The sequence below is a fragment of the Phascolarctos cinereus genome, unplaced genomic scaffold, assembly GCF_003287225.1.
Source record: "Phascolarctos cinereus isolate Bilbo 61053 unplaced genomic scaffold, phaCin_HiC Scaffold_2;HRSCAF=192, whole genome shotgun sequence".
NCBI classification, from domain to species: Eukaryota; Metazoa; Chordata; class Mammalia; order Diprotodontia; family Phascolarctidae; genus Phascolarctos; species Phascolarctos cinereus.
Genome location: NW_027555625.1, coordinates 374,524,312 through 374,545,667, shown reverse-complemented (window position 1 = coordinate 374,545,667; position 21,356 = coordinate 374,524,312).

Genomic DNA, 21,356 nt, shown 5'->3' with positions numbered 1-21,356 from the left:
GTGTTTTAGGAAAGTCATTTTGGCAGCTATTCTAAGGATGGATAGGGCAGAATTACTGGACCTTAGGATTTGTGAAGGGGAATAATGTCCATAAATGATAGGCCTCTGGGGAAGGATTGCCTTCCAGGAGGCATAGTTACATTTCAAGCTCTGTCTTGAGCCCTAATGGTTTTCTTTGACTTGTAAATAAACTTGGTCATTCTTTGAGTCCAGTGAACTGTATGCTTACCAGGGGAGTTTTGACAACATACCAGATAATGTCAGATAACATGGTTCCAAGATTTTCTGGATGAGAACAATAAGGTAGAGAAGTACAAAATCCCCCCAAAGTGAATCTGGCCCTTCACGTGAGTGAGAGACTGCCCTGACTTCTAAGAGTGCATTAGGAGGCCACACGTTGGCATAAACAACCCAAGACAGGGAATCAGGAGGCCCAGGTTCTGTTTCTGGTTCTTCCATATAGGGGCCTTGTGAGCTAGGGGAAAGTCATTTCCCCTTTATGCACCTCGATGTCCTCATGTATAAAATGAGGGAGCTGGGCTGAATGATGCCTCCTTAGAGGCCTTTTATGTTCCCTAAATTTTATGATCACACTATGATGTTTTAATAACTACAAAAAGTAAAACCAGCTCTAGGGGAGAAAATGTTTCCTGAGCTGAGAACCAGCATGAACCTTGGTGTGAAATGTTTGTGTTTTGACAGCTTTCTCAATCCCATCATCAAACAGTTTACACTTGCCGTTTTCATGACTTGGCCTTCGCTCCTCCTTCCTGAACCTGAGGGATCCGCAGTGCTCAGTTGATTGCTTCCCTCTCCCACAGGCAGAGCAGATTTCAATTGAGAGGCACATCACTTAACAGAGGCTTTGGGGTCAAAGGCGGACATGGTCTTGTGGTACTTCCCCCATGGGGTCAACAGGGCCAGCTGAGAATGGGCAAAACCCCAACCACAGGTCACTAAGGGTTTTGGGTCTCATTCTAAACAAACAAATGCTTCCGAATGATTGGGCCAAATTTTTTGTTGTGATTGGTTGCCTCATCTGTTTCTCATCATCCTCATTGAGTCCCTTCCTAATGGTATTGGCTTGACAGGACTTACAAAGGCCCCAAATGCTTTATGGGTCACTTTCTTGTGTTTTATTTCCCTTGGAATAATATGGTTAGGGAGAAAGTTAAGTCTAGATGAGGAGCCTCCTTCCCTGGGGAAGAGGAGATGATGTAATAATCCTAGGACTGAATTATGGAATGGTCAAGGATGAGTATATGGACTTGGAACCAGGTTAGGTCCAAGTAACACCTCCTTGGAGGAGAAATTCACACACACACACACACACACACACACACACACACACACACGCGTTCTTAAGATGTGGGCCTGAATGGTCTAGAGAAAAGAAAGATAAGGAGAAAAGAAACATAAGCCCCTCCTGGAAAGGTTATTTGTTGTTTTTTTTTTTACATGTCCTGAAGGAAAAAATGATACCTTGTCAACTGAAAGCTACCCTGAGCTTTATAGCATTTGCTCATTAAGAAGAGAGGCCATCCACAGGCACACTGAAGTAAACACCCAGTGTTTACACTACCTGTACATAGCCCATAAGAGATGGTATATTTAGAGGTGGAGAATGCTACTATACTGTAATTTGTATTACAGCTTTTAAAACTGCTGATCTGCTTTTTGTGGTCTAGAATGGGGATGAGAGAATTGTTGTAGTTGTAACAGAAGGAAGAAGTGAGGTCCATTAGAGGTAGAATCTGTCTATGCCACAAGCCCTGGAGTCAGGAAGACAAGTCTTCTTGATTGTAAATCTGGCCTCACAAACTTACTGCCTGTGTGACCCTTGGCAAGTCACTTAACTCTATATGTTTCAGTTTCCTCCTCTGTAAAATGAGCTGGAGAAAGAAATGGCAAACCACTCCCATATCTTTGCCAAGAAAACCCAAATAGGGTCACAAAGAGTTGGACATGACGGAAATGATTGAACAATAACATGCCACTCAAATCCAACTAGTTGAAAACAGAAAAGTTCATATGCCCACAGGGCTATAAAACTGCATACTCTTTGATCCAGCAATACCACTACTAGGTCTGTCCCAAAGAGATCATAAAAAAGGGAAAAGGACCTACATGTACAAAAATATTTATAGCAGCTCTTTTTGTGGTGACAAAGAATTAGAAATTGAGGGGAATGGAATGGCTGAACAAGTTGTGGTATATGAATGTAATGGAATGTTATTGTGCTATAGGAAATGATGAGCAGGTGGATTTCAGAAAAACCTGGAAAGACTTCTATGGACTGATGCTGAGTGAAGAGAGCAGAACCAGGAGAACACTGTACACAGTAACAGCAACAGTGTGCGATGATCAACTATGATTGACTTAGCTCTTCCCAACGACACAATGATCCAAGACAGTTCCAAAAGACTCATGATGAAAAATGCTATCCACATCCAGACAAAGAACTATGGAGCCTGAATGCCTATAGAAACATACTATTTTCACTTTTTTTTTGTTAGTTTCTTGTGGCTTTTCTCTTTTGTTCTGTTTCTTCTTTCATAACATGTCTGATGTGGAAATGTGTTTAATATGATTGTAGATGTGTTACGTAACCTATATCAGATTGCTTGCTGTCCTGGAGAAGGGGGACAGGGAGAGAGGGAGAAAAAAAATTTAGAATTCTGGGCAGCTAGGTGGCTCAGCGAATAAAACACTGGCTCTGTAGTCAGGAAGACCTGAGTTCAAATCCGGCCTTAGACATTTAATCTTTACCAGCTGGGCATTCTTACTTACTCTGGGCAAGTCACTTAACCCCAACTGTCTCTTGAAAAAAGAATATTTAGAATTCAAAATCTTATAAAAGTGAATGTTGAAAACTATCTTTTCATGTAATTGGGAAAAAAAAATATAAAATACTATTAAGAGGGGAAAAAAAGAAAAGAGAAAAGTTAAATTGAACCACAGTCTTTTGCGGGAGGAGGGCTTCCCAGATGTCAAAGAAATGTGAGGACTGATTCTCACTTTGTAAATTCCCACAGTATTTTCTTTGTCTATATTTTGTATTTGTTATACTAAGTGGTATTTCTTCCTAATAGAATGTAAACTCCTTGAGGCCAAGGACTGCTTATTTTTTTTCTTTTTATCTCCAGTCTCTTGCACATAATAGGCACTTAATAAATGCATGTGGAATGAATGGATGAATCTGTTATTTTGGTGCTCAGTAGGAATAGCCAGAGAATGATAATAAAAAGCAAGAAAAATAAAAACCACTAAGCTCTGTCAACATACTGGCAGTTACCCCCAAACCCTCTTTGGCTCCATTTTGCCCATATCAATGGTCTCCAAACTTTTGATCATGAACCATCATCACTACAAAATTTTTGAGCTTGTACCTCTCAATATATGTGTATGTTTATTTACTTATTTATGAATTATATAAACATACTACTGTATTAGGAAGATTGATTTAGAGCTGGAAAGGATCTCTGAGGTCAGGTCCAAGCCCTTCATTTTACAGATGAGGAAACCGAGGTCCAGAGAAATTAAGCGGCTTACCCAGGGTCACACACCTATTAGAGTCAAAGGTGGAGTTTGAATCCAGGACTTTCTGACTTCATGTTCCATGCTCTGTCACTATACCATATTGCCTCACTATAATCATGTATATTATAAAACTTAAATAAAATAGAAATCTTAAAGATGTGATAAAGATGAAAAAATAATTTGCCACAGAGTCCCTAGAGAATCTAGAGTCCCATTTATTGTGAATGGAATTGACATGTTCAGATCTATGCTTTAGGAAAATCACTTTAACAGCTAAGTAGGGGATGGGTTCAAAAGGGAATGTTCTTAAGGTGGACGCAATGGATAGAGTACCAGGCTTGGAGCCAAGAGGACTCATCTTCCCAAGTTCAAATCTGGCTTCAGACTAGCTATATGACTCTGGGCAAGTCACTTAACCCAATTTGCCTCAGTTTCCTCATCTGGAAAATGAGCTGGAGAAGGAAATGGGAAGGAAATCCCAAATGGGGTCATGAAGAGTCAGGCACTACTGAATCTTAAGCCTTTAGGCCAATTAGTAGGCTATTATAATGGTCGGTGATTGTCCTTCATTCTCAAAGAGGATCCAAATGACATCATTATGCTAGTGTCAAGTTTTAGTGTGTCTGACTACAGCTGATCAGACCAATACAAGCTCGGACTGTTCTACCACAGGTCGGGCACAAATAGTCTACGTGAACATTTGGGGTGGATTCTCTAAATTTGTGCGTCTTGTGTTTCTTTTGAGCTATTTCAATTCTGCTTTGCTTATACAGCGCAGGCCCTTCTTATTCCAGGAGAGAAATTACAAGGGCCTGAGCTATGTGAGCAAAGAGACAGAGACAGGCGCAGGAAGTGCTGTGGAGTGAAAAATGACAAGATTTAGCAAGTGATTGGGTGAGGGAGAGTGAGGAATTGAAGATGACATCAGGGTGGTGAACCTGGGTAGCTGAATGGATGGTGGTCCCCTTGACAGTAATAGGGAAATGTGGAGGGGAGGAGATAACCTAAAAAAGTCCGTGATTCAGTTCAAGTCATCCACACCTGCTCAGTCTGTGTGACTCACTCTGTGCCACCCTAAAGAAAATGGGGGAGGGCTTGGCCTTTATTCACCAGAACCACAGCCTTCTCTTTGAGGGGCATCTGCTGCAGCCACAAATGACTGGTGTCCAGGCAGTAGACAAATATAGATGTAGGGCTTGGGAAACAGGGTGTTTTTCCCAGTATCACTTGTGCAACAGTTGCAGAAGTAGCTATTAGAAGTACCCTAGGGGCAGCTATGTGCCATGGCAGATAGAGCTCTGGCCTTGAAGTCAGGAGGACCTGAGTTCAAATCCAGCCTCAGACACTTGACACTTACTACCTGTGTGACCCTGGGCAGGTCATTTAACTCTGATTGCCTCACCAAAAAAAAAGGGGGGGGAGGGTGTGGAATGGAATATTAGGGGGATAAGGTCAAGTGCGGTTATGTTGAAGACAAGGCCTACGACTAACTATTGCTGCAAGGGTGAAATGAGACCCATCTTCCCACTCTCTGACTATTTGATCACATAACCCTTTGGGCCAAGCCACAGTGACCTTTCAATCAGGACGTGGGCTCCCAGGGGGCTACAGGCCCCACTTGGGAGACCATTGGCCTAGATAATATAGGTAAAAACAAACTGTTTTATAGCTTTGTAAACATATCCATGGGAAGACAGAGCATCGCTTGTCTTGGGAGCTTTCCAGAAGCTGACACCAAATAATAGATCATGTTAAAAATGGATAAAAATGGGTTAAAATAATTAACTGATTATGAATAATTCACAAGCCACCCCTGTTACCCATAACATTTTGTTCAACATAATTGCTTCCTGGAATTCTGTTCCCAGTGCAGGGAATTGGGACTGTTCATGAAATTGGATATTTCTGCTGTTGACACATGAATTTAAACAAACTTGTAAATTAGTATGAGACTCTCATTGCCTGTCTCTTTCAAGTTGTTAAGATGAATAGTTGTCCCCAACAGAATGGCTAAAGGAACAAGAAGTATCTAGCTCCTTCAACAGAGGAATCATTCTGAGAGCCAAATTATACTGGGTAGCATCCCAGAAATATCTTTGGGAAATGCCTTTGGAAGACTGGGGACTCAGGGGTTAGTGGGACTTCTGGGATTGGATCACAACTCTGTGAGCTAAGTGCTATTATTATCCTCGTATTACAGATAAGGAAACCAAGGCTGAAAGATTTTAAACAACTTATCCAGGGTCATGCAGATAGCAAAAGTTTGAGGCAAGATTCTAACGTGGCTCTTTTGGACTCAAAGACTGTAACTAAATCCACCATGCCACCTAGTTGCTAACATCGGGCAAGTCAACTAACCTTTCTCAGTTTCATTATGCTCTTCTGTAAAATGAAGATAATAATATATGCAACACTTACCTCATAAGATTGTTGTGAGGCTTAATGAGGGAGGAGATGTAAAGTGCTTGGCAAGCCTTAAAAATGTGAAGGTCAGAGTGAGGAATACACCAGTTGTCCCTTGGGTCCTGGTGTCACATCATTAACTTTGACCCAGGACACCTGTTAGAAACAGGAAAGGACTCTCACACTGAGTCAGGTGTGAAGCGTAGTGGACAAGGGGCTGACCTAGAAGTCCAAAAACAAGAGCTGGGATTCAGGCCCTGCTACTTTCTGTCTTTCTACCTGTGGGTATGGTCACAACTTTTCTGGTCCTCATTTTCTTCATCCATAAAATGAAGAGGTTTAACAAATGATCTTGAAGTTTCCAGCTCTAAATCCTATGACCTATGGCCTATGTACAGCTTTCTATAAACTTGAGACACAGACTTATCATGGAATCACCCATTGTAAATTGTACCCAGATTCTAGTGCAACGTAACAAATACAGTCTCAGGCCTAGGAGGCGTGCAGAGGGACATACACATAATTCATTTTTTTGGATGCCTCTTAAATCAACCCACAAAATGACATAAAAATGACTCAGAAGAAGGTAAATACTCAGGAACTCCAGACTACCATAGAGATACCACTCTACTAAGCACTGAAGTCTTATTTGGTTCCATCTCTCATTTATTCCTTGCATGTAATCGTTAAAATACATTGAGTTCTTGATGCAAAGTATAGTGGGCAGAATCAGGAAAACATTGTACACAGTAAAAGCAACATTGTACAATGGTCAGCTATGAATGACTTAGCTATTCTCAGCAATATAATAATCCAAGACAATTCCAAAGGACTTATAATGAAAAATACTATCCATATCCAGAGAAAGAATTGATGGAGTCTGAATGCCCATCGAAGCATATTATGTTCATTGTTTTGTGTGTGTTTTTTTCTTTTGATCTATTTATTCTTTCACAACATGACTAATATGGAAATAGGTTTTACATGATTGTACATGCATAACCTATATCAAATTGCTTACCGTCTTGGGGTCAAGGGAGGGTCACTAAGGAGGGAGAAAATTTGGAACTCAAATTTTTAAAAAAATGAATGTTAAAATTTGTCTTTACGTGTAATTGGGAAAAAAATAAAATAACTATTTAAAGAAAAAGAAAAAACAGTTGGTTTCTATGGGTTTGTATCAATGCTCACAGAATCAACATCATCTCTGTGGATTGCTTGATTAATTCAAGTGTGGTACAAGGTCTGGGACTAATCTTCTAACCCTCATTCACACTGACAAGTTGAGTCCTCAGAAGGAGGCTACTAATCTCCCCTCAGGGTTCTAGGAGTAGCCTTGAGAAGTTGGAGGGTATTTTACTAAGGCTCCTGAGCTCCCACCAGTGTGCTTTTTCTCCTGTTGATTATCAGTCACATCAATTTGTCAGCCAGACAATCAACTTTTAGAAAGAGGTGTTTATTTACAAAGGTAGTATGATAAAAAACAGTTGATATAAAACATCCTCCCCAAAATCTGTCACATACTGTTCCACCAGTACATAGAGTCTTGGGGAAAATGGGCTTAAGCTTAGAGCTTATAGAACAAATAGGTCACTCACAGCTCCTGGGAATTTATTTGCTAGAATCCTCAAGATACTCCCCTTAGGTCTGCTATAGTTCTTCTGCTGGGCTTCCACAGAGCCTTCAATCTATCTTCCCTCCGTGTCCAGTTTATTCTTGACTCCAAAAATAGATAATGCCACCAGCTACTGCTGTCCTGAGGACACTGGCAGGAAGCCCACGAAAATTTTCAAATCCTTCAACTCCGCTCAGAAGTTTATGGGTCCTCCTCTGGCTGAGCAGATTAGGGGAGGGAGAGACCAAGGCCATGGGGCTCTCCTCTCCCTCAAGCTGTTCTTTCTCATGGGCTTGGCCAGAGGCTTCTGTCTCTAAGCTGCTAGATGTAAACTTCCCAATTCCAATGAACTTCCTTATTTCATACAAGTCTCAGAGGACATGACTGAGACTAAAAGATTTCTTGTCCTTCCTATCATACCTAGTTAAAATATCTTGATATATCATGATATTTGATGTCCAGGCCTTGTCTATCCCTCTGACTGAATGATTCAATTGAGATATATTCTTACCCCAGCTTAATAGTTTTGTTTTGTTTTGTTTTGTTTTCTTCAGTTACCCAAGGTGAGAGTATTCCTCACTTTTTCACAGCCCTAAGTGAGGTGGGGGTGATTTCACTGATGGACTCAATCAACCTCCACTGTCACCCCACAAACATTTATTCAGTGCTTCCTATGAGCAAGGCCTCTACTAAAGTTCTACTCTGATGAATCATCTTGGTATGGAGATGACTCCTGAATTCTTGGAGGCTATTTCAGCAAACAATCACTGGAAGGTCCTACCAAGATAAAAAGATGTGGGCAGCTAGATGGCGCAGTGGATAGAGCACTGGCCCTGAAGTCAGGAAGACCTGAGTTCAAATCTGGCCTCAGACCAAACACTTGACACTTACTAGCTGTGTGACCCTGGGCAAGTCACTTAACCCCAATTGCCTAAAAAAACAAAAACCAAACAAAGAAAAAACCAAGATAAAAAGATGTTAGCTTGGAGCAGAAGTGGCAAAGGTGAGTGGTGAGGGTATGTCTGAAATTGTTGTTGTTCAATAATGTCTGACTCTTTGGACCATGCCATCCATGGGGTTTTCTTGGCAAAATATTGGAGTGGTTTGCCATTTCCTTCTCCCATGGATTAAGACAAACAAGGCTAAGTGACTCGCCCAAGTTCACACAGCTAATAAGTGTCTGAGGCCAGATTTGAACTCAGGTCCTCCTGACTCTTGGTCCAGCACGCTACCCAATGAGCTGCTTAGTTGCCTCCATGTTTGAAATTTAGCAGGGAATAAGTGGTAGAAGAAAAAGGGAGAAAGGGATTTAAAGGTGGATGATGGTATATAGCTCAGCTTGATGGTATATAGTTAAACTGGTTAAGTACAGGGGTAAAACTTGGATGGGAGGAGAGCAAAGCCAGAACATGGGTGAGGGACAGAAAGGTTTGGAAAGTCCAGAGATCACAATGAAGGAGAAGAATAGGTTTAAGAGGTGTTTGTCAGATGGGGAGATGAGAGGTTGGGAGAATATGGTCAGAGAAGGGAATTTCAGAGTTCAAAAGCATGGCAGTTGAATGGTTTTAAGAACTTCCCTGGTTCTTTCCAATGCTTTAGGGGCATTAATTTCCCTCTTATGCTTTCCTATGATTCAACTTACTTGATTATAAAACTTGTAGAAGCTTCCTCCTCACATAAAGGGCCCTGACAAACTTTAGGGACCTCTTACTTTTCTGATGTGCATCATGTCCCTGAGGAGGAACTTAGGAACTTCAGAGTCTAATCTTCCCCAAAGGGTAGCCACTGGCTGCCTATATAAGCCTTTAGGCTCACAAAGCTCAAAGCACAGCACAGTCTTATTTTCAAATTAAAGGATACAGAAAGGACTTGAATTCAAGGCCAAGGAGAGAAAACAGACCCTTTTGGAAGTCATTCTCTACCAAAACCTTTATAGTCCCTGTTATTTACATTATGACCCTGGATGAGATGATTGATAAGAGGTGGGGGAGGCCAATTATGTTCCTTCCTGTTGTTACTCTGTGCCTTATTACTCTTCCACTCACAATCCTCACTGTTCCCCATCAGTGGTCCCCAAATAGACTGCCACTGTGCTCTGCTCCCAACAGGTGCTACAGATTCTTTTTCTACTGTTACTGCTCAATAGCTTTCCTATTTCCAGATATTGGGTTCTCCTTCATACAGGTGGTACAGTGGGTAGAGAGTCGGGCTTGGAGTCAGGAAAACCTGAATTCAGATCCAGACTCAGAAACTTCCTAGCTGTGTGATCTTGGGCAAATCACTTAACCTCTGTTTGCCGAGAAGAAAATGGCAAACCACATCTTTGTAAAGAAAACCCCATGGACAGTATGGCCCATGGAGTCACAAAGAGTCCAAAACAACTGAATAACAACAATATGATGGTGCTAATTAGCTCTCCTTCAGAGATTGTGTTGAGCAGCTGGCCTATTTAGTCATTACACCTGACATGTTATAGCTATTTCACCCCTCCAGAGCACTTCTAGCCTCTTTAAAACTGTTGAAACAACTCTTCCACACCAAGGGCATCCTCAGGGGTGTGTGGCTGTGAGGATAACTCCTTTCTCTGATCAGTCTAGACCTTGTAGGTCCTTGGGTGCAGCCTTTTGACTGAGCCCAATTTTTACAGAACAAATCCTTTTATTAAGGAAATTCAATCAAAGGGCTGCACTTGAGGACCTAGAGGGCCACATGTGGCCTCGAGGGCTGCAGGCTCTCCTCCCCTGCTCTAGACTATCTATAGCTATTTACCTAGAAGCTGAGAATCCTTAACTTTTTTTTTTAATGTTATGAATCCTGTTGGCCGTCTGGTGAAGCCTGTGAATGCCTTCTTAGAAAAAAAAGTTTTGTTAAATATGTAAAATGCCTAAGATTACAAAGGAAATGAGTCATATTGAAATGCACTTATTGGGGGTGGGAGGGAAGGTTTAAGAAGCCCCAGTTCAGAATCCTTGCTCTAATCTCAGCCACTTCATGAGCACTTTGCCCCTCACTTACCTCAGCACCTCTTACGGTCTTTTTACGATCTGGACAGGCATTTGCTCCATCCATTTCCCTTGTCTTGTTTTATTCCATCTGGGCTGACTTACACATATTACCCTGGGCTACTTATTTCTCAAATTCCTCAAGAAGAGGGGAGCAAAGTTAGGGTCTCTCAATGCCTGTTCCAAGCCCAGGTGCTTGTGAATCAGAGAGAAAAAGACAACTATTTGCCATTCAGTTGTTTCAGTTGTATCTGATTCTTTGTGATGCCATTTGGGGTTTTCTTGGCAAAGACACTGGAGTGGTTTGCCATTTCTTTCTCCAGCTCATTTTACAGATGAGGAAACTGAGGCAAACAGAGTTAAGTGACTTGTCCCTGGTCACACTGCTAGTAAGTGTCTGAGGTCGAATTTGAACTCAGGTCTTCTTGATTCCAGGCACAATGCTATCCACTATGTTAAATAAAGGCTCCTTCCTCTAAGGCTGGGAAAAGGGGGAATGGTCTGTGATGAGAGTAGAACAGGATGTATCTGTTATTATTTTTATTCAGAATATATCAACTTACCAATTACGCAATTTCCCTAACCACAAACTTTTGTTGTCTGTGCTACGCACCCCCTATCTTGGCATGTACACCTTTACAATTTAGAAGTAGCAATTATTTCCTTCATTAAAATTAGCATTGATTATGATAGAATCTGGGCAGCTAGGTGGCACAATGGATAGAGCACCTGCCCTGGAGTCAGGAAGACTCCTCTTCCAGAGTTCGAATGTGGCCTCAGATACTTCCTAGCTGCATGACTCTGGGCAAGTCACTTACCGTTTGCCTCAGTTTCATCTTCTGTAACAAGGAGCTGGAAAAGGAAATGACAAACCACTCCAGTATCTTTGCCGAGAAAACCCCAAATGGGGTCACAAAGAGTTAGACATGACTGAAATGACTAAGCAACAGAAAACTGATGCCCAAGCAGTAAGAATTTGAAGAACTGCATTTATAAGTCAAAACTGAGGCAAGAGCAACCCAAAAGAGAACAGCCACTGAAACAAAGCAAAACAAAAAAACCTTTTTACAAGTAGAATGTCTAAAAATGGCTCCTTTTGCCAAGATTTTGAAAGCCCATCACAAGCCAATGTCAGTGCCTGAATGCAATGGGGTTTCTGATCGCTTAATTTTTGTTAGCAGGTTTCACCAGCTGCCCAGACTTTCAAATGGCAGCCAGAACTTGGAAGTACAGAGTAACTCAGCAGAAACAGGGGCTTAGGACAGAAAAGAGAAGAGATGGTGAAGGCAGGAGTCAGGGAGGTCCCAACAGCCACCCTGCAGCAACACCTTCCAAAGGTAAAGACCCTAGAGAAAATACCAGGACACAAAATCCTGACTAACCTGGTAGAATTCTTCTGGAAGGATGGCTTTAGCCTAGCCATGAAATCCAGGCAGATATTTCTTTCTATGGAGCAGCTAAATGGCTCAGTGGATAGAGTGCAGGTCCTGGAGTCAGGAAGACCTGAGTTCAAATGTGGCCTAGATGGGGTGCTGTGGTGCCTGTGCCTGGACCCCAATTTCTCCCTAGCCCATGGACACAGCCTAGCAATTACTTGTGAGTGGGCCCCAGCAAGATACTTATCTGTCTCCCAGGTGCAGTTACATAAAGCTGGGTGAGACAGTGATGGGCTGCTCAGGCCCCAGCCCTAAGATCTTGTCTCTGAAAGCCTCCCAGTTTCTTAGTAGGCTCCTGTCCTGTGAGAAAATTTTCTCTTGCTACAGAGCATTCTCTAATCAGGACAGACAGAGGGGTGCCTGGCCCAAGGATTTTTGTCCTTAGCTGACCCAAGGACTCTTCCTCCCACCAGATTCCCAACATTCATGCCTCTGACAACTCCCTCAATATCTGGTATACTCCCTACACTTTCCCATGCATAGCTCTCAAAGATACCTGGACCTTTACATTACCTAATTAGTATCCCTGGCATTCCTTTTCCATGCCCCTTTTCCATATAAGCCCCAGCACCATCCTCAGTCTCTTGAAGGTTCCTTGAGAATTCTGGCCTGCCAAAAAGAGTAACAATAAATCTTTGCCAACTTGACTTAAAGAATGCTTGAGTCCATGAATTCATTCCAGATGACCCCTTCCTGTACTCCGGTCTTTGAGGGGTCACAACCTCTTAGACTGCACCAGCCTCAGACATTTAGTAGCCCTGTGACCCTGGGCAAGTCACTTAAGCTTGTTTGCTTCAGTTTCCTCATCTGCGAAATGAGCTGGAGAAGGCAATGGCAAACTACTCCAGTATCTTTACCAAAAAAACCCCCAGAAAAACCCCAACCCAAATGAGGTCACGAAAAGTCACAAACAACTGAAAGGACTGAACAATAAATGTATTTCTATCTGGGAGTGCCCAGACCTCTAACCCCTCTTCCTTCAAACCCCACCTCCCCCCAGGCTTCAGCTTGCTTTGTGTTGCAAATTAGTCTAGGAGTTAATTGATTCCTCTGTACATCAGTCGAGTCTGGGTGTCATTGCTTATCTAACGTCCATTTACGTTTGAAATTTGTTTCAAGGCAAGACGAGAATTTGAAGAGGTTATGGGCAGGAACTGCATCATGAGCACAGAATGTTTCAGCAGCCGATGAACTGTACAATCCCTTCTTGCTGATGATGTAAGGTGGGAAAGGAGAAAATGATGAGGTTTGGGGGTTTTTTGTTTTGAGTTGGGGGACTAATTTGTGTTACGTTGTTAATATATCACTCCCCCAAGGTAAAATATTAGCACTTTTAAAAGGAGCTTCCTAGAAAAATAAGACTGATACAGATGCTGGGCATTTTAAAGTGTGAGAAGAGACTAATGGGAATATGTTTTTGAGCCCTTTAAGTCATGGCACTTCCGGGCAGCCCACTCCACCAATGAATGGGACCATCTTGCTGTAGGCCATCCTACACTGTATCTGTACCTTTAAGGCTATGGAGAAGCTCTTTGAATTACAGCAAACCCAGACACCCGACAGAGTGTGTAGCCTCATCACCCTCAGCTCCGTTACTCTAATCAATGTGCAATTCTATCTTTTCTAAATGAGTGGTGCAGACTCCTCTTCTAAAAGGGTGAAAAATCTTTGAGTGATTGAATAGTATTCTATTTTACTCTTAGGGGGATTTGAAATCTGGTATTTTTTTTCCTTCAGAGGCTCTTTTTAAATTCCTCAAATATAGTGAAACGGGAAATAACAGCAAGATAAAATGAGCTGAATCATCTAAACCAAGTTGCCACTCTAGATAAAAATAAGGAAGTACAGCTCAGGATGGCTGCCTCGTCTCTAAGGCTCTGTCTTTGCCAAGACCAATCCACTAGTTGATTGAGTTAGCTCCTTGGGGAAATCACTCAGACCAGGCCTGAGGCTTTGTGGCAGCAGAAACAATAGGCTGACTGAATAGATGTCTGACTTCTTGACCAACACTTTTCGAGCCACACAGCCTGCATTAGAGAAGGCTTCTTACTGAAATCAATTCTAGACACATAATTCACAAAGCTACACAGATCAAAGAAAGGGTTGCTTATTACCTTGATGCCAGTACCTATTTGGCACCATCATTGCACAGCAAGAATCGATCGGTGGGGTTTGGTGCAGTATGAGAGAAAAGAGAAAAATGAGACAGAAGAAGGAAGCAGAGAGGGAAGGAGAGAGGCAGCTGGAGAGAGGGAGAGACAGAAGGCAGTTGGGAAAAAGAGAAGAGAAAGAGGGAGGGACACCAAGAGGTGGGGAGAGATGAAGAAAGTAGGGGAGAGAGAGTGAGGAAAAGAGATGAAAGAAAAGAAGAAAAGAGAGAGAGTGGAGAGATGAGATAGGAGGAGAAGAAAGAGGAGAGGAGAAGGAGATGGAGAAGGGAATAGGAGAAAGAACAGGAAGGAGGGAGAGGAGAAGAAAAAGAATTAGAATGGAGCAACACAAGCAGAAGAAAGAGAGAAAAAGAGATTTGGAAATAGAAAAAAGACAAATATTTGAGTGTTTATGTTAGGGTCTGACAAGGAGCTGATCAGGAGAATTCTGATCAATTGGTTTCATCCCAACTCTGTTGATGAAATTACAGAACATAAGGGGCAGATTATATAGATAACAAGGTATTTATGTGTTTTCCCCTCCATTAGAGTGTTAGTTCCTTGACAGCAGTAATTACCTCAATTTTTCTGTTTGTATCCCTGGAACTTAGCACAGTTCTCGGCACATAGAAAACACTTATCCAACACTTTTTTCTATTTATTCATTCTACAGAGTCTTAGGGTCTGAAATGAAGTATAAATAAATGTTTATTATTTTTACCTCTTTGATTAGGTTCAAGAAGTACATCCACCAAATTTGATGGAATGTAGAGGGCAGGTGGACATTGACTGGCCAAAGCGTTGGGCACACTGCAGTGTGCCCAAATAGAAAGCAAAGCCTTTGAAAAGCAAGACGTATTCTTTAGGTGGTCAGTAAAGGAAGAGGGAGGCTCAGAAGAGTGTGATCTCTGACAGTAGACAAGAGAACCACTTATGGAAGAATCCAGAGCTGTTTGCCCATTAGGAAATACCATACCATTTGCAACTATGCCTCCCAAATAGTCAACTGCTCATATTCGTTGATCCAGCTATACTACTACTAAGCCTACGTCCCAAAGATTTCAAAGGGAAAAAGGACCTATACGTACAAAAATATTTATAGCATTTCTTTCTGTGGTAGGCCAAAATTGGAAACTAAGGGGGTATCTTCCTATTAGAGAATGGCTAAACAAATTGTGGTATGTGAATGTAATGGAATATTATTGTGTCATAAGAAATAATGGGACAGACAGTGTCCCAGACCCCTGTGAACTGATATAGAGTGAAGTGAGCAGAACTAAGGGGACAATTGATACAATGATAACTTTACAGAGAAAAACAACTTAAAAGACTTTAGAACTTAGATCAACACAATAATAAACCATGAGTCCAAAAAAATAGAGATGAAGCATGGCATTTACTTCCTGATAAAGAGGCAATGAACTTAAGATGCAGGAAAAAACATATATTTTTGGACATGGCCAGTGTTGTAATTTGTTTTGCTGGACAACGCAGCTATATATCAAGAGGTTTATTTTTCAGATTAAAAAAAATTGCTAAAGAGTGATGGGGGTAGAGGAGATAGTGGAAGGGTCAGGTTAATTTTCAAAAGGATATTTATATTATGATATACCAGTTTAATACCAATATAACTCATTGTTCTGGTGGTGTTGCTTTGAATTAAAAATTTAAGCATTGAATCATATTACCAAACAGGAATGGTGAAAATATACTGCATCATCTTAAAATTAAAACAAAAAGGATTTCAACGTGCTGCATTGATGGAGTAGGACTACTGTTGCTATTATTGTTATTAAGAATGAATTGGGAGTATTAATTGAAAAAATGTGTTAAGGGCGCAGGAATTAAAGTAGATGTTGTTCTTATTTTTAAATCATTTGATTTCTAAGACACATGTGCTATGTAATAAAAAAACTAATACAAACAAACAAACAAAAAAGGAAACACTATTCGCAGGAGTGAATAGGCTAGTGAGTCAAGCCTTGATATAGGAAGAACTTTGTGAGTTACTGCTGGTTGTCACGAGTTGAGTCATGGGGAGGAATAAACCCGTGGAGTCAAGTGGAATAATCTACCCAGCAGAAATACTGTGCTGAGAAGGGGAAGGAAGAATGCAGCATGAAGAAACTGAAAGAGAAAGAACAGAAAAGGTCTGGCAGCGTCAGAAGTGTGAGCTGCTGTGATCACAGGTGGTCACTAAATGTGTGTGTCTCCACTAGTGAACATTATGTGCGAGTCCACTTCCACTGACTCTGCTGGTATTTGTGGGATACTGTGTTCCTGACTTGGGAGGATTGGGGTGGGGCAAAGTATTGTTACTATTTCTGTTACTATTGCTACTGTGCCGTGACAATAAATGCCTATGCTTTGAACTATTTGTATTGACTGGCTGACTATCAAATGTAAATGCACTGGTGGGGGCTTATGAGTTCTAGGAGTGTACCTTGAACATGGGGCAGTTATTTGTCTAAGGCTCAAACTGTGAGGGTGAGTTACGGAGGAGAGGATAACTCATACATATACTAAATATGTACAAAGTATGTTCCAGATGTCTACAGGGAGATTCAAAAGTCCTCTTCTTAAGGTGCTTATAGTCTTCTTCCCTTAGCTCAGGAGAACTTGGCTGGATCATTAAGTAAATGAGTCAGAAGCTAATCTGTGGAACAGAAAAGACTAAGTAAGCCTCATGCTCTTCCTTCTGAAGTTTCCAATCCACTCGTCCCCATGCTGTATGTGGCTGTTCAATTCAGTTGGTTATCACTATACGCAGTGGAGGCCATATCCTCATACTTTTATGTTACCCTGTTCCATGAAGTACTTACAGAGATTCCCAAAGTAGGTGATACTGCCCCCTGGGGGGTGCTGGAACAACCCAGGGGGCAGGTAATAACTTTAGGTGCAATGGTGGGGGGGGCATTGAATAAAAATAAGGGAATGGTGGAAACATAAGAAAAGAGAAAAGAAGAAAATTTTGAAAAATTGTTCCTACATGTTTCATCTGTCATGTACCAAAGTTAAAGTCATAGTGATTACATTATTTTCCAAATAAACACACAAAATTCAAGTTATAAACAGTAAGTGGTCAAATCCACCAACAGATCTTAACAAGCAAGTGCTGGCAGGTGAGCCTGTCATGCATTGTCAAGAAGTCCAGCACATATCAGCCGGAATATGTGCGTGTAAGGAATTGTTTACAATATGATACTATATGGTTACATGATGCAATATAGCATCATCAAAATTTCCATGCAGGAAAAAAAACACAAATTTACAATAAATTATTAAATTTAAGAGGTATCATTTAAAAATACATATTTTATATTTTTTTGGAAATGATGCAAATTTTTAAAAAACCATTAAAGGGTTAAAGAAAGTAGTTTCCAGTGTGGTGCTGAGTAATTTTTTTTTAAAAGGAGTGGTAGGCCAAATAAGTTTGGGAACCTCTGTACTAATATCACCCATCTTGCAAATGCAAGTGGGACTGGCCACAAGCATGCAGATGGTAAGCAGGGGTGGGGAACTGAAACTTCACAGAACAAATCCTTTTATTAAGGGGATTTGTTTTGTGAAGTTTGGATTCAAAGGGCCACACTTGAGGATCTAGAGGGCCACATGTGGCCTCAAGGCCACAGGTTTCCTACCTTTGTAAAGTATAATCAATATAAGAGAAGCATTTTTAGTGGCTGCTTTGTATATACTGATATTGGGCACACAAAGACAAAGGCAAAACAGCCCCTGCCTTCAAGGAACTTCCTTTCTAATGATTCAAATCTATTGCTGTTATGTAAAAAGACTGTTTAAAGTCTATGCCTTACTGATGGTGGGACTGTAGCAATGATTGGGATCAGTAGTGGACAGAAGTGTTTGGAGAGCAAGAGCTCTCCAGATTCTCTTCCAGTCGCTCCTTTTTTTGGGGGGGGGAGATAGGCAATGGGGTTAACTGACTTGCCCAGGGTCACACAGCTAGTAAGTGTCAAGTGTCTGAGGCCGGATTTGAACTCAGGTCCTCCTGACTCCAGGGCCAGTGCTCTATCCATTTGGTCACCTAGCTGCCTCTCTCCCAGTCACTCCTTAACCCTATCGTTACTGGCAGCTATTCTATCCCAGAGAGCGGAGAAAAAACCAAAACACCAACAAATGTGGCTTAAATGTTTTTTACATAAAAGTTTTAACTGTATTAGTAGAGAGTTAAAATAAAAAGGAAAAAGATGAATATGGAGAAAGGGAAGTAATTGTCAAGGAAGAGAGACCCCCTCGTAGAACTGAGGACATTGTCAACATAGTTGCTACCAAGAGATATTGCAAAGCCACTAAAACACTTCAGCTTTCACGCCCTTGAAGGACTCTTAGCTGTCTTTTGTACTTTCTGATTTAATACGCGTGAAGATAGTCGACAAACCTATTCTTTTAATTTTGTTTTGTTATACTCCCAATTTATCTATTTTTTGGCCACATTGCAGCACGTTATTGTCAAATCTTTCCCCGGTAGAAGGTACATTCATACTAGGATATCTGTTAAGCACCAAGATCTCAGGGCTTGAGATGGGTGGGAAAAGAAGTTGTCAAGAACCAAGATTCACACTGGGAAGTCTACATGAGATCAGGAAGGAAACTTCAAGGAATGCTAGAAAGTTGGCTCTTTTTCTCACTTAACTTCTCTCCCCTAAATGATTTGTCCTTTTCTGTACATTACCATTGTTTACCCCAACACACAGCATGGTCAACATGATCGGGGCAGGGGCAATCGGCCCCCTCCCGATGCCCCAACACCCCTCAGAACCTGGGCTCATACACCTTCCACATACAGGCCAGGAAAAAGCACGATAGAACCAAATGATTCTTAATTAGTCTTGACAAAGTTAGCCCCCTGTGTCTGCGTGTTAACATCAGCACCCATACTCAGGCTTTGTTTGTTTACACATTGTCTCCCCCATAAGATTGTAAACTCTTTGAGGGCAGGGACTATTTTTTTTTGCCTATTTTTGTGTCACTTAGCACAGTGCCTGGCACAAAGCAAGTATTTAATAAATGTTTACTAATTGATTGATTGAAACCTATGAATAAACTTGGAAAACCCAGCCCTGGAGGTGGCCTTTAATTACATATTGTTCAATCTAGAGGGAAAGGCTGCATCAGCGATTTTCTGCTTCCCCAGGCAGTCAGCACCTGGTCAAAAGCTGTCCATGTAATAAAAGCAACCAGGAAGCACAGAAATATCAGTTGATTGTTTGCTAGGAAAGCCAAGACTTTTATTTTAAAATTCATTTTGTGAAGTGATTTCCTCATTCAATTTATTGATACATTTTGTTTTGACATAATAGATACTTCTCAGCAAACAAACACTATAAAGTACAAAATGAAGACCTTTGCAAAAAATAAAAAATAAAAATAAGCAGCTTCAGTTTTCCCCCCAAAAAAATTCTACCATATTTTTGTTCCATATGTTCACCTTCCTTCTCTACTTAGTACAGCTACGAGAGCATTGCTCGCTCTCTCTCTCCTCCTACTCCTCTCTCACTCCCTCCTTCTCTCTCTCTCTCTCCCTCTCTTTCCCTCTTTCTTCCTCCCTCTTTGTTCTTTCCTCTCACACTGTTTTATTACTGTCTTCAGGTTTTATACTGTAACAGGGCTATTGGTCTGTGAGGACTCAGTCTGGGGAACTGACTATGGAGGGGTGGGGTGGGGGGGTAGTTGGTGAGCCTGCTTCTGGAGGGCGTGATAATGTGGAGCAGGTCTAATTCTGTTACTGTACCCAACACAAACCTTTTAATTGCCTGCTAAGCCAGAACTAAGTGGGCATACAAAAGTCACTAATACATTATTACATGGAGCTTCCCTGGAGGCAAAAATTGCAGATTCCCAGGTCAGGGAAGGGACTTGGCCCCTTTCTCACTGGGTCATGAGGAAGTTCAGAATGACCTTGAGAGCTTGGAAAGGTTATAAGAGCCACCAGAAGTCCAGTGATGGGTCTGTACCAGAGTTTTCAGGTAGCTGAGCTCAGTGGGAACCTAGCCACCCAAGGAGTGACCTGTGGGATCCATTCCAGCACTGAATTGAGCAAGCAGCTGAGACACTGTGCCCTGCAAACAAAAGTGTTTCATCCATCAGCTACACCACACCTGGAAGTCACTGGGGGAAATGTTTGTAATAATCACTTTAAGTTTGAATCCATTCTTCCCAGGGACCAAGATGGTAGAGGGGAGAGGGGTTGAGAGATGTGTCTATACTTCTGATGCGTATTGCAGTGCACATGTGTATACATATGCATCTATGCATTGTGTATGTGTATAGGTTATACATGTGAGTATTGTACGTGTATTATGTGTGCATATATGTATGTGTGTATTGGTTATGTATGTATGCATGTATATGTATTGTATATGTATATACATATTCACATGTGTTGTGTATATGTATGTGTTTATTACCTTGTGCGTGCATGCATGTGTACGTGTGTGTTTTGTATGTGTGTGCTTATTTATCCATGTGTATGTATGTGCACATGTGTCTGTATGTGTATGCACATATGCATGTCCATGTATACATACATATCCTGTAATATATATATATGAATATATCTTTGGTAAAAACTAATCAATGTTAAGTGATTAATTGATAGTGAGGAGAGAGTAAACGGTCAGCTTGATATTGTGGAGATACTAATTGGCACTGGTGATTGATACTGGGGGAAAAACCCAGAATGGGGGCTTGAGCCCATAGCATTAGAAAAACCCCATTTATCCTCAGAGATACCCTAGAACCCTGAGGAGATGACATAGCCTGTTGAGCTTTGGGGACCCAACCTGTAAACATGCCTGGAGGTTGAGAGTGTAAGTCCTTTGTCTCTGTACAATATCCAGTCATTTCCCAGCATACACACCTCACCATCGACTCTCTCTTGTGAAAAATAGACAGTTAAGCAAAAGCAATCAGCACTGCCACTTCACCTGACAGCGTTTGTAATATTCTACATCCATAGTCCATCACCTCTTCACTGATAGAAGGTAGGTGTATTTCCTCATCTTTTCTAGGAATGTTCTTTCACAAAGAGCTTAACTTAGTTTGTCAGTAGGCTCTCCAGACAAAATCAAAACAAACCTCGCAAGTGCTTGTGATGTCTCTGAGAATGTTGCCCTTGCAGCTCCCACCACAGCAGACATTCAGCAAATGTGGCTAACTGAATTCTTGTCTGTCTGCCAGCTGTCTGATG